Here is an 18,830-nt window from a genome sequence, read left to right as displayed (position 1 = left end):
TTTCTTTCTTTCTTTCTTTCTTTCTTTCTTTCTTTCTTTCTTTCTTTCTTTCTTTCTTTCTTTCTTTCTTTCTTTCTTTCTCTTTCTTTTTTCTTTCTTTCTTTCTTATCATCTATCTATATCCCTACAATGGTTAATTTGATGTGTCAACTTATTGAGCTAAGGGATGCCCAGAAAGCTGGAAAAGCATTTCTGAGTGTGTGTGTGTGTGTATGTTTCCAAAATAAATTAGCATCTGAATCATAGACTAGGGAAACATGTTGCCCTCACCAGTGTGGGTAGGCATCATCCCATTCTTTGAGTCCTGAAAAGGACAAAAAGGCAGAAGTGTGAATTTACTCTCTCTGAGCTTGTATATCCATCTTCTTTGGCCCTACATAGTACTCCTGGTTTTCAGGCCTTCAGACTCAGACTGAATTGTACCAACTGCTTCCCTGGTCCTCCAGCTTGAAGAAAGCATATCTTAGGATTTCTCAGTGTTCCTAATTTATTATAGGAAGTGAGCCAATTCCTATAATAAATCTCTTTTTACCTTCTCAAAGCTAATGGTATCAGCCTCTTCACTTTGAGTGGCTACGGTATTCCAATCCTCAGTGATTGCAGCCTTTTTCCTTCTTCTGAGGTGATTACCCTTGCATTCCCCTAGGAAATAGTAATGGCTCCGCTGAGGTGGTTGTGATGCAAGACAATGCTGATTTTCCTCAGGACCCATACCTAATACCCTTCTTTGCTTCTAGACCTGTAACTTGATGTAAGTCCCAGCAGGGCCCTAAAGGCAAGGTTTATGACCCATGAGGGTGTGCACTATACTCCAAAATAAGTACTATTATTTAAAAATTTGTATAGACAGAAATCTTGGAAATGTATGTGGGAATGAATATTCAGGGTGTGGGATAATGATGAAAGGAACAGAAAGTTAGATCAGCTCAAATTTCTTGATATGAGCTCTCTACGAAAACAACAACAACAACAAAACTGCATTTAATATTGCAGCTCAGGGAGTTAGAAAGAACTCTGATAGTTTATTGGGTTGGTTGGCTGAGACATGGACCAAAAGATGGCTCACTAGAAGTGACTGGAAATGCCCAACCTCCATCGGTTTAGGGAAAATAGAATGTTAGAGTGGATTTGCCATTTAAGCCCTACACACCCACACTTTGAGGGTCTAAAAGACATACCTTTAATGAATATTTGGAGAAATAAATTGTGAGGGATCCCCAGAATCCTTGAAGAGCTTTGTGACTACACATCTCTTTGTACCCTACTAAACCATAAGATAGGTATGCATAGCAACACTCCATCATCAAATGGAAGTGGTATATACATGATGGGGCTCAAGCTGGCCCTGAAACCACAAGTAAGTTATGTGAAAAAGTGGCTCAGATGTCCATCATCCCCATTTCATTACACTGCCTTCTCTCTCCTGGACTGTATCTATGGATCTATGGGAAGTCCTCCATAATCAGTTTACAGAGGAAGAGAAAACTTGAGTCTATCTTACAGATGGTTCTTCATGATATGCAGGCATCACCCTAAAGTGGACAACAGCTCAGTACTTCAGCCCCTCTCTGGGATATCTCTAAAGGACAATGGTGAAGGGGAGTTCTCTCAGTGGGCGGAACTCGGGCCTAGAAGTCTTAGTTCCAGAAGGAGAAATCCTGCTCATCAAAAGACTCAACAATGATTCCATTGAACTGGAAGTTAAGACTACCTCAGGGACACCTGAGACTCCTCATATCTTTGAAGCAATAGGCAATGGTGTTTGGTGTTGTCTATGCTGATCGGCACTTGCTGTGAAGGGGAAACTGGACTACTGTTTCACAATGGAGATAGGAAGAGTATGTCAGGAGTACTGGCGACTGCTTAGGGCAACTCTTAGTATTACCATGTCCTGTAATCAAGGTCATGGAAAACTACAACAACCCAGTCAAGGCAAGACTACTAATGGCCCAGAGCCTTGAAGAATGAAGGTGTAGATCCCCCCACCAGGTAAAGAAACACAACCAGCTGACATGCTTGCTAAAGACAAAGGAAATATGGAATGAGCAGTAGAAGAAAAAGTTTATTATATTTTTAAAAGATTCTATTTATTTATTTGAGAGAGAGACAGAGATAACGAGAGAGGCCACAAGTAGGAAGGAGAGGGAGAAGCAGATTCCCCACTGAGCAGGGAGCCTGACAGTGCCAGGCTCCATCCCAGGACCCTGGGACCATGACCTGAGCCAAAAGCAGATGCTTAACTAACTGAGCCACCTAGGCACCCTGACAAAGGTTATTATAAATACCAGCTTCAACCACATGGCTACTTATAGAAATGAGGACTGTCATTTTCATAAGTATTTCCTTTTTATTTCGTTATGAATATATTTTTATGTATATATATCATATATTAAGCAAATATGTTTGTTTTTTTCCCATTTTCTTATTCCTTACGTGTAACATAAGATGTATTAACTATATATCAGTATTTATATCAGTATTTAAGTATGTTAATTTTTACACCATATTATTTAACTTATGTAATATCAGAAGAGTGAACATCATTCAAGGACTTTCCCCTGTTCTAGAGAAGGAATTAGTGCATTTTCAATTGTACAAAGGATAGTTGTATCATGTTAGGTGGAATTACGACCCTGTTACTGCATTTAGTTTCTTACTAAATATGTTTTAAGGAGATCCATATGGGTGTTATGTTGACAAGGGGTCGTGGTTAATTTTATATGTCACCTTAGCTGGGCTAAGTGATGCCCAGATAGCTGGTAAAAGACTATTTTGGTTGTAACTATGAGTGTGTCTTCAGAAGATATTAGCATTTGAATCAGTATGCTGAATAAAGATTGCCCTCTCCAATATGGATGGGCATCAGTGAATGAGATGAGGGACTTAACAGAACAGAATGTGTAGGAAGGGAAAATTTGGTCTCTCTGAGTTTACACATCCACCTTGGAGTCTAGGACATCATTCACTCCTAGCTCTTAAGCTTTGGGACTCTGATTAAGACTTATGCCATTGGCTTTCCTCGTTCACAGGCCTTCAGATGGACTGAATTACACCACTGACTCTTCTGGTTCTCCAAGTTACTAATGACAGATCATGGAACTTCTCATCCTCCATAATTGTGTGAGTCAGTTAGTATAATGTCTATATAAATGTAAATTAGATAGGTAGATAAATGATAGAAGAATATCATGTAACTGACATTTAAAAAAAATAGTTAGATTTCAGGGGTACCTGGGTGGCTCAGTTGTTAAGCATCTGCCTTCAGCTCAGGTCATGATCCCAGGGTCCTGGGATTGAGCCCCGCATCGGGCTCCCTGCTTGGTGGGAGGCCTGCTTCTCCCTCTCCCACTCCCCCTGCTTGTGTTTGCTCTCTCGCTGTGTCTCTCTCTTCAAATAAATAAATAAAATCTTAAAAAAAAAAAAAAAATTAGATTTCAGAGAATATAATTTAAATGGAAGATCAAGCACTAATTGCTGTTCTATGATGTGAAATGATATAATTTCTCAATTTCCATTGTGGCAAAAGAGATTAATTTTTGAATGACACAAAACAGTTGAAGCCCCTATGAGAGAAACAAATGTGAAATGCACACACACACACACATATACACATATATAAAGACATACATATATATGTAGTATTTATAATATATAATTATGATTGTAATATATAGTTATATATATTTATATTTATGTTAGATATATATTTTTATTATGAATTATATATATTTTGTATATATTTTTCTAGGTTCTTATCCAAAATGGCTTTATCAATGTATGACCACTATATCTCTTTACACCTACAAAGAAGAGATGATCTGTTTGGCATTAGCTTCTTATTCTCTCATCCTCTTCAGTAAAGCTATTTATGTTACTATTTTTATTCAGTCTTTAATTCCCATCTCATTCTTCACACATTCCCTGGTAGTGACATTACCTTCCATCATTGCTAATGTGTCCATCTCCACTCACTACTCTATTCTGTATCCAGATGTAGCTCATTTAATGTGCCTTCTTTATTCTTTCTTCATACATTGAAAATATAGACAGACTCTGGAAACTCAGAGTTTGGAAAGACTGCCCTGAACTGTGATTTTGCCATTTGTTAGCCATGTGGTTTCATGGCAGTTACCTAATAGCTCTGAAATATGATCTGCAGTGGTTATTAGGGTGTTGTGAGAGTTAAATTGTTCCTGTGAAACATAGTAAATGCTAAATAAATTCAAAATAGTATTATTAATGACATTGCTTAAAAATATTATTTGATCCTGCAATTTTCTCTAAATATTTTCTTACACTTCTTTATTTTCAAACCTCCTTGCATGATACCACTCTCATGGTTTATCTCTTTAAACATCCGTGATGGTAATATGATCCTTACATCATGAAAACTCTTTTCTTCTTTTCTTCCCCAGACAGTATAGTAATATGCTTGTCTTTTAGTCTCCTGATCATAACATCTTCGATAATTCAATTTCTCTCTCCCTTAACTCAGCTATGGGTTCTAGTCATAATTCTACCACTAATTCCTCTTACCTTTCCATGTTCTTTTCCTAAAATAATTCATTTTCTTTCACAAAATAAGGAAATCTTTCACAAAACAAGGAAAACAGTAAGCACATCTGAAAGAGGTTGAAGAAAAAATAAGTAACAACCTAATAAAATAATAAAATAATAAAATAATAATAAAATAATAAAATTTGTACAGGCCTTACAGATGCAGATTTAGATTGCTATGCCAGGAAATATATTTTAACAAGTTTGTTTTCTTTTAATGAGTGAGTGGGGGGAAAAAATCGTTGTTTTTACTTTAAGAAACTTAACATGACTTCAAACCAAGAAACCGTCAACTCGATTATATACACATAAAATAGCTTGAACCTTTAATATACAGAAAAGAAATTTTTAAGTACCTTCACTCTCACCTTTTGTGGGTATCTTCTAATTTATCTGAGGTATTGTGTGTTTGCCTCATGCTATGACTATGCTTCTTTACTGTTGATTTAATTCTAATTGTTAATTACAGCTCAAAGTGAGATCTTCCACTTTGACAATGTCACCTATAAATATCAAGGAAAAAAGAAATATGTATATATATATATATATATATATATATATATGTATATATATATATATATATATATATATATATATATATGTTAGATCTCTATTAATTAGAATAGTATTCATGATGGATTGCTGAAAGAGAAAAGCTGCAGAATAATGTGGAATATTAAGAAACAAACTTCAAAAAGCTGTATCAATGATAAATACAAATATGAAAGTAACCATAAAAATTCAGTCTATGTTCACTTAATTGAAAATGTGTGTACATTATATTTTTAAATTCTCTACCCAGCCACTAAAAGAATTGAAAATGAGATCTATTTCTCCTAAATTACTAGGGACAAAATAAGAAAGAAAGCTTTCTATTCAGTCAAGTTGAGAAATCAAAATGAAACAACAAAGATGTCAAATCTTAAAGTATACAACAAGATGAAAATATGAGTTAAATTGTAAAAATGTAGACAATGCTCATTCTACCAGCATATGGGATTCTTTGCAAATGGTGGCAAGCTGTCTTTATTTTTATTACTGTACTCCTTGAATTTAATTAAAATTAGTTGTGTTCCTATAGCCATTGCTAGATTGTGAATTCCTAAAAGAAAATGCATGCTATACACTTGTATGTCCTGACTTTCCACCATAAAATATCTTTCTATAAATATCTGGTCAATGAATTAATAAGTGAATGGATGAATGAAGGAATGGGTGAATATACTTGATATATAGACTCAATGGCTATAGCATATATTCAATAAAGGTAACAATACTCATAGAGCTTAGAACACTTGGGTCCATGAGTATTTCTTTAATTGCAAAAAACATGGAATTTTTTTCGAAGGTTATTTGTCCATATATATATAGATATGTCTCTCTCTCTCTCTCTCTCTCTCTCTCTCTATATATATATATATATATATATATCTCATACCCTTTTTTACATATGAAAAAGTAATAGTTTTTTTTGAGAGCCTTTAAGGTTTTCTATTTATAAGATCATGTCATCTGTGAATAGAGACAGTTTTACTTCTTCCTATCTAATTTGGATGCCTTTTATTTCTTTTTCTTGCTTAATTGCTCTGCCTAGGATTTCATATACTATGTTGAATAGAAGTTGTGATAGTGGGCATCCTTGTTTTGTTTCTGATCTTAGAGGTAAAGCTTTTGGTTTTCACCATTAGGGATAAAGTTTAGTTGTGGACTGTAATATACAGCCTTTATTATTTTGAAGCACGTTCCTTCTAAACCTAATTAGTTGAGTTTTTTATATTGAAAATGTGTTGAGTTTTTGTGTTTTTGTTTTGCTTTGTTTTTTTTTTTTTATTTTTGGTCAAATACTCTTTCTGCATCCATTAAGATAATCATGTGAATTCACCAGAGTCTCAGGATTAAAAAATTAACATACAATAATCAGTTATGATTCTATACACTAATAAACTATCTGAAAAGGAAATTAAGAAAACAATCCCATTTACAATAGCATCAAAAAATATAAAATACATAGGAATTAACCTAACCAAAGAGGTGAAAGATATATACACTAAACACCGTAAAACACTGATGAAAGAAATATTTTCTCCAACTGAATTACCTTTCTCCTATTGTCCTTTTGCTTGATTGACACACCCATTTTATAGCTAAATATTATGATAATTATGACAATTTAAAAATTTCTTCTTTTCACTGTGTTGGAACTTTTTCGGGGGGTCTCACAATCTATTAATTGTTTCTTGATTTGCTATAAGCTGTAACATGTTTCTTTTTTCCCCCTACCATCTAGTGTTTTCAAGGAACCAAAATAAATCTGATAGTTCACTGCAATATAAAGGAGCTGGAAAATCTTCTAATATTTCATTTACATACACAACAGGAATGGGGATAAATCTGTAAAATATTTTGTATGATTTTTCTGTACTTATTTGACTTTTTTACCATCATATAGATTACTTTTTCACTAGATATAAAATATTTTATTTGGCTGATGATTGTTAGGTTTTTTTTAATATTCTGTCTTTTTTGGTTGTTGTTCAATGAATATTGGTTGTATATAATGTCAAACATTGTACTAGACATTTAGGAGTTAAAAGTAAATAAGATGTTTTCCTTACTTTTGTGGAAAGGAAGAGTTTTCAATTTAATATTTTCCAATAGAATTGACAGGTGTCAGTTTCAATGATTATTACCTGCACATAGACACATTGTAATACCCATAAATTACAGATAGAAATTTAAAGAATACATATTTCAAAGCAACCAAATTAGTAATTTCATAATCCAGATCCAGATTTAGGACTTTTACAGCCTATGCTGATCTTTTTGAGCATGTTGTGGGGTGATGTAGTACTTTGATAAAAATAGACAAGTAAAAAAAAATAAAAAGAAAGAAAAATCTTTATCATTTAACCACACAGGGAATAAATATTCCTTTACATATAAACACCCGCCACATATACATATGCACACTCACACACACTCACTAGCCTAATAACCATTTATGTCAATGATTTGCTATAGTTAGAAATGTCATCTTTGGAATGGATGTTTTTTCTTCTTAATTCTGTGTAAAGTTATCAGGTCTTTAGGAAACATATAATTTTGATTTCAGCTTTCCATACAGTGCATTAGGAATTTGAGTGCTTGTTCAAGAAGACTTTGTCCTAGAAGCAGATTTGTTTTCTCACAACATAAGAAATTTTAACTAGACCATGATACAGAGATAATGTAATAATGCTCATAGAAAATTTAAGAACACAGAAGAGTGGCTAATCTTTTTGAAACTAAATGTGTTTTCCTTGTTTGCTTGTTTGTTCCCATGGGAGAAACAATTGATGCTTAGAATGAAAAGATAGCTAGGCTGGATATACGGTAAAAGTGTGTTTGAAAACTGAGCACTTATTGGAGGAAAGGCATTGAGACCTTGAACAATATTGTTCAATATTTAAATGTATATTGATATCCCTCAGGAAGAATAAGGGGCCTCTGAAGAAGGATATGTTACAAGAGGCATCCTTAAATAAAGAACACGAATCAGTGAACTGACTCCTTTACTGAAAAAAAAATAGAAATGTTGATTTATGGTTTGTCAGATAAAGAGGTTAGGTACTCCTTATATAATATAAACTTTTTTATATTATGCACTGTATGTTACATTGTGCTATGCCCTTTCCACTCCATTGGGCAATTAACCCCCACTGTGTTTTAGCCACATCACCTATAAGGCTCAGTTCTTAGAAGATTATTTGACATTAGCTATTTACTTCTTGACAGAGTCACATTGTGTTTTGGATTAATCTCATATTTTGAACTCAGGTCCAGGCCATTCCCCATTTTAAAAGAAAATAAAATATTTTTTTCTGATCTAGTGAAATGATTACATGGTTTTTATCCTTTCTCTTGTTGATGTGATGTATCGTGTTGATTCATTTGTGACTATTGAGCCACACTTGCATCCCAGGAATAAATCCCACTTGATCATGTTAAATGATTTTTTTAACGTATTGTTGGATTCAGTTTGCTAATATTTTGTTGATGATTTTTGCATCTATGTTCATCAGAGATATTGGCCTGGAATTCTCTTTTGTTGTAGTGTCCTCTGGAATAGGTGTCCGGGTAATATTAGCCTCATAGGATGAATTTGGAAGCTTTCCTTCCTCTTCTATTTTTTGGAATAGTTTGAGAAGAATATGTATTAACTCTTCTTTAAATGTTTGGTAGAGTTCACCTGTGAAGCCATCAGGTCCTGGATTTTTGTTTGTTGGGAGTTTTTTGATCACTGATTCAATTTCATTGCTGGTATTGATCTGTTCAAATTTTCTATTTATTCCTGCTTCAGTTTTTGTAAGTTATATGTTTCTAGGAATTTATCTATTTCTTCTAGGTTGTCCAATTTGTTAACCCATAATTTTTCATAATATTCTTTTACAAGTGTCTGTATTTCTGTGGTGTTGGTTGTTATTTCTCCTCTTTTTTTTTTTTGGATTTTGTTTATTTGAGTCCTATTTATTTATTTATTTATGATGAGTCTGGCTAGAGGTTTATCAATTTTGTTGATCTTTTCAAAGAACCAGCTTCTAGTTTCATTGATCTGTTCTGTTGTTTTTTTTTTTTTTAAGATTTTATTTATTTATTCATGAGAGATAGAGAGAGAGAGAGGCAGAGGCAGAGGGAGAAGCAGGCTCCCAAGGAGCAGGGAGCCCGATGCGGGACTCGATCCCAGGACCCTGGGATCATGACCTGAGCTGAAGGCAGACGCTTAACGACTGAGCCACCCAGGCGTCCCTGTTCTGTTGTTTTTTAAAGATTCCACAAAAACACTACTAGGACTGATAAATGAATTCAGTAAAGTTGACAAGATAGAAAATCAATATACAGAAATCTATTTCATTTCTATATACTAATAATGAAGCAGCAGAAAGAGAAATTAAGAAAACAATCCTATGTATAAGTGTACCAAAAATAATAAAATAACTAGAAATAAACTTAACCATAGAGGTGAAAGACCTGTACTCTGAAAACTATAAAATATTCATGAAAAAAATTGAAGATGACACAAACAAATGGAAAAATACTCCATGCACATGGATTGGGAAAACAAATATTGTTAAAATGTCCATACTACTCAAAGCAATCTACAGATTTAATGCAATCCCTACCAAAATACCAATCGTATTTTTCACAGAACTAGAAGAAATAACCTTAAAATTTGTATGGAAGCACAAAAGACTCCAAATAACCAAAGCAATCTTGAAAAAGAAGAACAAAACTGGAGATACCACAATCCCAGATTTCAAGATAGACTACAAAGCTGTAGTAATCAAAAGAGTATAGTGCTGGCATAGAAATAGACATATGGATCAAAAGAACAGAATAGAGACCCCGGAAATAAACCTCAATTATGTGGTCAATTAATCTTTGACAAAGGATGCAAGAATATGCGATGGGAGAAAGACCATTTCTTCAACAAATGGTATTGGGAAGCCTGGGTAGCTACATGCAAAAGAATGAAATTAGACCTCTTTCTTAAACCATTCACAAAAATAAACTCAAAATAGATTTAGGACCTAAATGTGAGACCTGAAACCATAAAAATTCTTAAAGAGAGCAAAAGCAGTTATTTCTTTGACATTGACTATAGCAACATTTTTCTAGATATGTCTCCTGAGGCATGAGAAAAAAAAAAGCAGAAATAAACTACTGGGACTACATCAAAATAAAAAGTTTCTGCACAGCAGAAACAACAACAACAAAAAAACCCCCACTGAATGGAATAAGATATTTATAAACAACATATCTGATAAGGGGTTAGAATCCAAAATATATAAGTAACTTATACAACTCAACACACACACACACACACACACAATCCAATTAAAAATGGGCAGAAGACATGAACAGACATTTCTCCAAAGACAGGGAAAGATACTCAAGATCACTAATCATCAGAGCAATGCAAATCAACATCACCAAATGAGATATCACCTCACACCTGTCAGAATGGCCTAAGTGAAATATACAAGAAACAGCAAATGTCAAGAATGTGGAGGAAAAGGAACCCTCATGCACTGTTGGTGGGAATGCAAACTGGTGCAGCCACTGTGGAAGACAGTATGGGGGTTCCTCAAGAAATTCAAAACAGAATTACCGTATGATCCAGTAATTCCACTACTGCGTATTTACCTAAAGAATACAAAATACAAAAAACACTAATTTGAAAAGATATATGCACCCCTATGTTTTTTGCAACATTATTTACAATAGCCAAGATATGGAAGCAACCCGAGTGTCCATCAATGAATGAATGAATAAAGAAGTGATACACACACACACACACACACACAATGGAATGTTAGCCTAAAAAAGAATTCAGTCTTGCCACTTGTAACAACATGGATGGATCTAGAGTTTATTATGCTAAATAAAATAAGTCAGAGAAAGACAAATTCCATATGATTCCACTCATATGTGGAATTTAAGAGAGAAAACAAGCAATCAAAGGGGGGGGGGAAGAAGGAAACAAACAAACGAACAAAAAACAGACTCCTAAATATAGAGAACAAACTGGTGGTTACCAGAGGGGAGATGGGTGATGGCACGGGTGAAACGGGTGAGGTGATAAGAGTACCCTTATTGTCATGAGCCCTGAGTAATGTGTAGAATTGTTCAATCACTATATTGTAAACCTAAAACTAATATAACACTGTACATTAATTATACTGGAATTTAAAAAAACAAATAAAATTAATAGAATAAAACATTTCTATACTATAAAATGTACATTTTAGAAATTATATAAATTTTTGTTTTATTTATTCATGCATTTATTAATTTTGTTGTCTATGTGTTAGGCCTCATTCTTGAAAGATTTTTAGACTGTGTGGAAAAGACAGATTTGTGGCAAAAATATAGCAATAAGGTATTGCTGGGGCTACTAATTAATTCAAATATTATTTATTGAACTTCTATCATATTTTATTGCCTGAGTCATTGAGGAGATTAAATCAGAAAAAAAAAATAAATAAAGCATTCAATGACAAGCATTTGTAAACTGATACAAAAATGATAGTGCTTGATTTTAGAATGTTTTATTGTGCCCTTGAAATTACTTATTTTAGGTAGTCACCTTCTTTGTGTTATATGTTTATCACTTTTCAGATATTTTGTAATAATCAGTTAAAGTGCTTTAAACTGTTGTTTAAAGCGACTGAACACTGCTCATATTATCTAATACAACTTCCTCTTCTTAAATACACGAAGGATATTGATACCTCCATAATTTTGCCATTTTTTCAATGTGGAAAGGCTTTAAATACCCTATATTCGTTGTGAAGTTATATATATCCTTGAAGGCCTGGTTCATCAATTTATCACCTTTACTCACCCATTAAAGTATACAATTCACAAAAGAAAAGACAGTTGCTCATATATATCCTCATGCCACTTCAAACATAGTGCTTGCATAAAAAACCCCAACAGTGAACTTATCAGAAGAATCCACTAGGCTTATTGTCTCATGTAATTATCAATAGCACACATTGCATTTCAAAATTATATGATCATTCAATTATAGTCATGTGTTCCTGTGAAAATTGATAGGGTGTGAGCTTTTTTTGTCTCTAAGACCTAAGAATTTGTTGTTATTGTTGTTTAATCACATTATATACTAAGTCTTTCTGAGGGAATACAAATTTCAATAATGACAGAATAAGATCTTCAAACTTACTCTTCCATTGAAAATAAATAGAAAACGTGGAAAAAAGCATGACCAAATCTTTTTTAAAAATCCGTGAGATGCAATGGAGAATTGCAAGGGCAAGACCTAATAATACTAGAAGCCCAGAGCTTTGAGCTCAGCATCTGGTGCTGCTTTTTCTTTAGAATACCCCTATAATCCCCAAAGCAAGAAAAGTGGATGGGTAAATCTGAAAATCTAGGCAGATTTTATGACATACAGAACTGAAGGGACAGATTTGGAGTTTAAGTTTTGCCACAAGTTGGTATGCTTGGTAAACAAACCATTATTTGAGGTTAGATCCACGTCTTAGGAGTAATGATGAACTGAAAATAAATCAGCACTCAAGGGAATCAATTTGAACAGAACACTTACAGATACTGAATCCTAGCTTTACTTAAATCCCCAATCAAGTTAGGTAAATCGGAATTACTAGTGTTGCCTGCCTAGTTGCCTGCCTATCTGCCAGGCTTTCAAATTATTTCTATAAATTTTCATATTCATTGTGTGATACTCTACCAAAAATTACCAGGTGTACAGGTGAAAAGATATGTACAAAGGTGAGGATAACCAAAAGACAATAAAAACAGACCCAAGGTCGATCCAGATAATGCAGGTTTTAGACAAAGATTTTAAGATAGCTTTATTATGTTCAAGAAAGTAGAAAGCAAGATCGGTAATTTTGTTCATGTGAAAAAAAAACAGGAAGAAAAAACAAAGAAAATTTAAGAACTAAAAAATATACAATAACTTTGGGGCACCTAGGTGGCTCAATTGGTTAAGTGTCCTACTCTTGATCTCAGCTCCTGTCTCCATCTCAGGGTCATGAGTTCAAGCCCAGTGTGGAGCCTACTTAAAAAAAATACAATAACTTAAGAACAGATTAGACACACCAAAAGATAGTATATGGATAGAGGGTAGTTCAGAAAAAAACAACAACAACAACAACAAAAATAAGAGGGAAAATAGAAATTACCCAAAATTTTACAAAGAAAGGAATATAGAAAATATTCTAATATACATATGACTTGATTCCCAGAAGAAGATGATGGACAGAATTGAATAGAGGAAATATTTGAAAAATAAGTACTGAAATGTTTTTTGAAACTAGCAAAAATATCAAACCAAAGGAAGCATAGCAAAACCAAGAAGGGTAAATGCAATACATAAATAAATAAATAAATAAGCACAAAAATAAAATTTCAGAAATGAAAGAAAATGAGGAAAAGAAGAAAAATATTGAGATAAATATAATACATTATATTCAAAGGGGCTGAATATGACAGTTAAACTTTCTTTTTTTTTTAAGATTTGATTAATTCATTTGACAGAGAGAGACACAGCGAGAGAGGGAACACAAGCAGGGGGAGTGGGAGAGGGAGAAGCAGGCCCCCCGCTGAGCAGGGAGCCCAATGCGGGGCTCAACCCCAGGAGCCTGGGACCATGACCCGAGCCAAAGGCAGACACCCAACCAACCAAGCCACCCAGGCGCCCCAACAGTTAAATTTTCAATGGTGATTATAGATGCTAGAAAACAATGAAATTAAATTTTAATGAGCAGACAGAATATAACTATCAACATGGAATTATAAACTCACAAGTATATTCTTCTACAATAAAGATGTTATAGACATGGAATGGGTAGAACAAACTAAAAATATATAGTAAGTTAGTGGAAATGAATCAGTTAAAAAACTGCTATCTTTTGCTGCATAATTAACTGGCCCCAAAGTAGCCAATTAATGCAACAACCATTTTATAATGTTCCATGATGTTGTGCATCAGAAATTCAGACAGTGCTTGTCTGGCAGATTTTTCTGCTCTACTTGATGATGGTTGATTGATCCTTCAGTGGTGTTCAACTTTGGGCTATAGTGGTCTGAAGAATCAGAGATGATTTTACTCCCACGCATTTTGCCTTGGCTGGAAGATATGGAAGTTTGAATACATCTGGGCTCTTCTTCTCTATGAATCCTCGGGACTCTTCACATATTTTCTCCAGCAAGATAGAATTCTGAAGTGTCTGTGGGTTCATTGAATAATGGTTCCAAAAAATGTAAAGTTTCCAGTCCTTTAAGGTCATGAACTACTAAATAGCCCAATGTTACTTATGTCTTAGTATTTAAAGAGGCCACAGAGCATACCTATTCAAGTAGAGTGGACGTAGACCTCGCTTCTCAGTGGGAGGGGTGCCAAAATATGTAGCTCTTTAAAAACATCCACAAACCCTAATTCACTATCATCACAAAAGTATATTCTGATTTCCCTCTGGAAATCGGAGGGGGGAGATGTACCATGAGAGACTATGGACTCTGAGAAAAAACTGAGGGTTCTAGAGGGGAGGGGGATGGGAGGATGGGTTAGCCTGGTGATGGGTATTAAAGAGGGCACATTTTGAATGGAGCACTGGGTGTTATACGCAAACAATGAATCATGCAACACTACCTCAAAAACTAATGATGTAGTTATTGGTGATTAACATAGCATAATAAAATAAAAAAAACAAAAAACAAAAGTATATTCTGAAGACTGGTTATCTTCTAATTGTTTATCAAATGTTGGTGACCTTTTTATGTGCAAATAAAAAATTATAGACACAAGTTACAATTAAATTGGTATTTTTTCAATAGTCATAGATCAATAAAATGTTTAAAAAGTGTATTAAAGAAAAAATTTTTCAATAAGTTGTCCTAGGGTACTTGGATATACGTTAGAAAAAAAGATTAATTATTGTTCCCAACTCTTTCAATAAAATTTAATTCTATATGAAATTGGACTTAAATTTGAAAGTCAACAAAAATCTAGAAGACTATCTTTATAAACTTGGTCTAGATAAGGATTTCTTAAACTGGGTAAAATTAACAATAAAGGAAAAAGATAAATTGATGCTGTCTTATAATTAGTATCATCTCTTCATCAAAAGAAAACATTGTTCAGAATATGAAAAGGCAAGCACACAGTGAGAGAAAATATTTGTGATTTATATTTAACAGAGGATTCATCCAAGGGATAAAACCCTGATGAACCATGGAAAAGTCTTGACCAGACACTCCACAAAAGAAGCCATTCAAATAGAGAAACAAGTAAATAAATAAATGGAAATTGTTCTCAACCTCAATAATCATTAGGCAAAAACTAGTCTCTGCTGTAAGAACTGAGGACATGTTTAGGGTTGAGTAAGAGGTAACTAATGTCCAGTCAAGATATGGAAGGTGACTTTTGGATCACTGTCAAATTTCATTTCTTTATTTTGGTGGCTACCTTGTGTATTCAATTTGTAAAGTTTTATTGTTTTATGCTAATGTGCGCTTATTTGCATATATTTACATGCAGCAATAAAAAGTAGAGACATAGATGAAAAAAGGAGAGAAATGTTTTTCCTCTTTTGCCTTTTCCAGAATGTGACACAGTTGAAATCAAACAGTATGTGGCATTTTCAGATTGGCTTCTTTCACTTAGTGTTGAGCATTTAAGTTTCCTCCATGTCTTTTCATGGCTTGATAGCTCATTTCTTTTTAGTGCTGAATAATATCCCATTATCTGGATATACTACATTGTGTATATCTATTCGCCTACTGAAGGACATCTTGATTGCTTCTAAGATTTGGCAATTATGAATAATGCTGCTATAAACATATGTGTACAGGCTTTTGTATAGATGTAAGTTTTTAGCTCCTTTGGGTAAATACCAAAGAGAGTGAGTACTGAGTCATATGGTAAAAGCATTTTTAGTTTTGTAAGAAGCCACCAGAATTTCTTTGAAAATGATGTACCATTTTGTATTCCCACCAGGTATGACTGGGAGTTCCAGTTGCTCCACAGCATTGCCGGAATTTACTGTTGTCAGTGTTCTGGATTTTGACCATTGTGATAGGTATGTAGTAGTATCTCATTGTTTTAATTTGTATTTCTTTGATGCCATCTTTTCACATGCTTATTTGTCCTGTATATCTTCTTTGGTGAGGTATCTATAATACATTTGGCCAATTTTTATCATGCTGTTGTTTTTTTATTATTATGTTTTAAGAGTTCTTTGTATGTTTTGGATAATAGTCCTTTATCAAATACGTCCTCTGCACATATTCACTCCTAGTTCGTGGCTTTTCTTTTTATTTTCTTGATTGTGTCTTTCACAGAGCAGGGTTTTTTTTTATTTTATTTTAATGAAGTCCTGTTTTTCTGTTATTCCTTACATGGATTGTGCCTGTGGTGTTGTAATTAAAAGGTTATTGCCAAATGCAAAGTTATCTAGATTTTCTCCCATGTTATCTTCTAGGAGTTTTATAGTTTTGCATTATACATTTTGGTCTGTGATCCATTTTGAGTTAATTTTTGCAAAGGGTATAAGATCTGTGCCTGGATTGTGTGTGTGTGTGTGTGTGTGTGTGTTCAATTGTTGCAGGACTCTGTTGAAAAAAATCCCCTTTCTCCTTTGTCAAAGATCAGTTAACTGTATTTATGTTGGACTATTTATGGGATCTCTATTCTGTTACATTGATCTATCTGTCTATTATTTTGCTAATATCACAGTCTTGATTTCTGTAGCTTTCCACTAAGTCTTGATATAGGGTAGTGTCAGTTCTGCAACTTCATTCTTCTTCAGTATTGTGCTGGCTATTTTCTGTTTCTTTTGCCTCTCCATATAAAGTTTAGAATCAGTTTATTAATACCTACAAAATAACTTGTTGGGATTTTTATTGGGATTGTAATGAATGTACAGATCAAGTTGGGAAGAGCTGACAACTTGAAAATATTGAGTTTTTCTATCTCAGTATTGAACATGGGATGGATCGCCATTCATTTAGTTCCTCTTTGATTTTTTATCAGAGTTTTGTACATTTCCTCATTAGATCTTGTATGTATTTTGTTAGACTGATGCCTAAGTATTTCATTTTTGAGGGTATTAATGCAAATTTTTGTTTTTAATTTCAAATTCCACTGGTTAATTGCAGATATATAGGAAAGAGATTAACTTTTATACATTAACCTTATATACTGTAAATTTGCTATAGTTGCTGTTTAGTTGCAGGAGACTTTGTCATTCTTTCCTGTTTTCTGCATAGATGATCATGTCATTCAGGAACAGAGTGTATTTCCCCCTTTCCCATCTGTATATCTTTTTAACCCTTGTCTTTTTGCATTAACAAAGACTTACAGTATGACATTAAAAAGGAGTGATGAGAGAACATTTGTACCTTGTTCCTTTCTGTGGGAAAACTCTGAATTTTTCACCATTAAGTATGGTATCTATAGATTTTTATGTAGATTTTCTTTATGAAGTTGAATAAGTTTCCCTGTATTCTAAATTTACTGAGAATTTTCATCATGAATGGGTGTTGGAATATGGAAGCTTTTGATAACTAATTTTGCATACGTGTGCTTTTAGATTAGCTTCTACCCTCTTATTTTTCCGTTCTATCTTTGTTTTCTCCTAAGGGATTTCCCTTAATTATTCCAAAGCTCAGCTTTACACTAAAAACATGTTTCTCATAATTTATATTTTGTTACATACTGCATTAAATAAAAATGTGAACAGTATACATTAATTAACTGTAATATACAGGATGTGGGATAAACCAGGATTATCTGTACTCTTTAACTATCTGTACTCTTTTAACTATACTTCTCAGAGAGAGTGTGAATTTTTATGCTTTTGTTCTCAGATTATTTTGTCTTTAGACTCTGATTTGTGTTAAATGCTTCCAAAGGGGAAGAAAAAAAGTACATGGACATTTTTAGTCATTTTATATCTTCCGATATGCTAATTTTTACTTCTTAATGTAAAATTTTAAAAGAACTCCTAGGTATGTTAAATTGAAGGTGAAATTGCCTATGTCTAAATTAAGAGGAAGGATAAAACATATAGAAAGCATATAAATAAGTTAATATTAGCAGAAGCATAGCAATTGACAGTATTGCATTCTTACAGTAATACTGTATATTCCCTAGTCATTGAATGTCCTTAGAGTCACACTTTTTTTATATTTGAAACTCCAATTCCTGTTCAAATACAATTAGTCTTAAGAAAGGTAACATGTTGGGCGCCTGGGTGGCTCAGTTGGTTAAGCGACTGCCTTCGGCTCAGGTCATGATCCTGGAGTCCCTGGATCGAGTCCTGCATCGGGCTCCCTGCTCGGCGGGGAGTCTGCTTCTCCCTCTGACCCTCCCCCCTCTCATGTGCTCTCTCTCTCTCTCTCTCATTCTGTCTCAAATAAATAAATAAAATCTTAAAAAAAAAAAAAAAAGAAAGGTAACATGTTGGGCGCCTGGGTGGCTGGGTTGGTTAAGCAACAGCCTTCGGCTCAGGTCATGATCGTGGAGTCCCGGGATCGAGTCCCGCATCGGGCTCCCTGCTCAGCAGGGAGTCTGCTTCTCCCTCTGACCCTCCTCCCTCTCATGCTCTCTGTCTCTCATTCTTTCTCTCGCAAATAAATAAAAAAATAAATAAATTAAAAAAAAGAAAGGTAACATGTTTAGATATTCTGTCATTTATACTTTATAATTAAGAAATGGCAGGTATTTTCTTAGGAGCAATATT

At 33.9% G+C, this 18,830-nt stretch overlaps 1 pseudogene; it reads right to left on the bottom strand.

Annotated features, from left to right (window-relative positions):
* Positions 1-712, bottom strand: part of LOC118007537 — a 158,341-nt pseudogene extending 157,629 nt beyond the window's left edge.
* Positions 713-18,830: the final 18,118 nt, after the last annotated feature.

The sequence above is a fragment of the Mirounga leonina genome, unplaced genomic scaffold (genome assembly GCF_011800145.1).
Source record: "Mirounga leonina isolate KUSES-001 unplaced genomic scaffold, KU_Mleo_1.0 Mir_125, whole genome shotgun sequence".
Classification (NCBI taxonomy): Eukaryota; Metazoa; Chordata; class Mammalia; order Carnivora; family Phocidae; genus Mirounga; species Mirounga leonina.
Note: the sequence above shows the minus strand (reverse complement) of the source record. Positions and strands in the feature narration are given on the sequence as shown.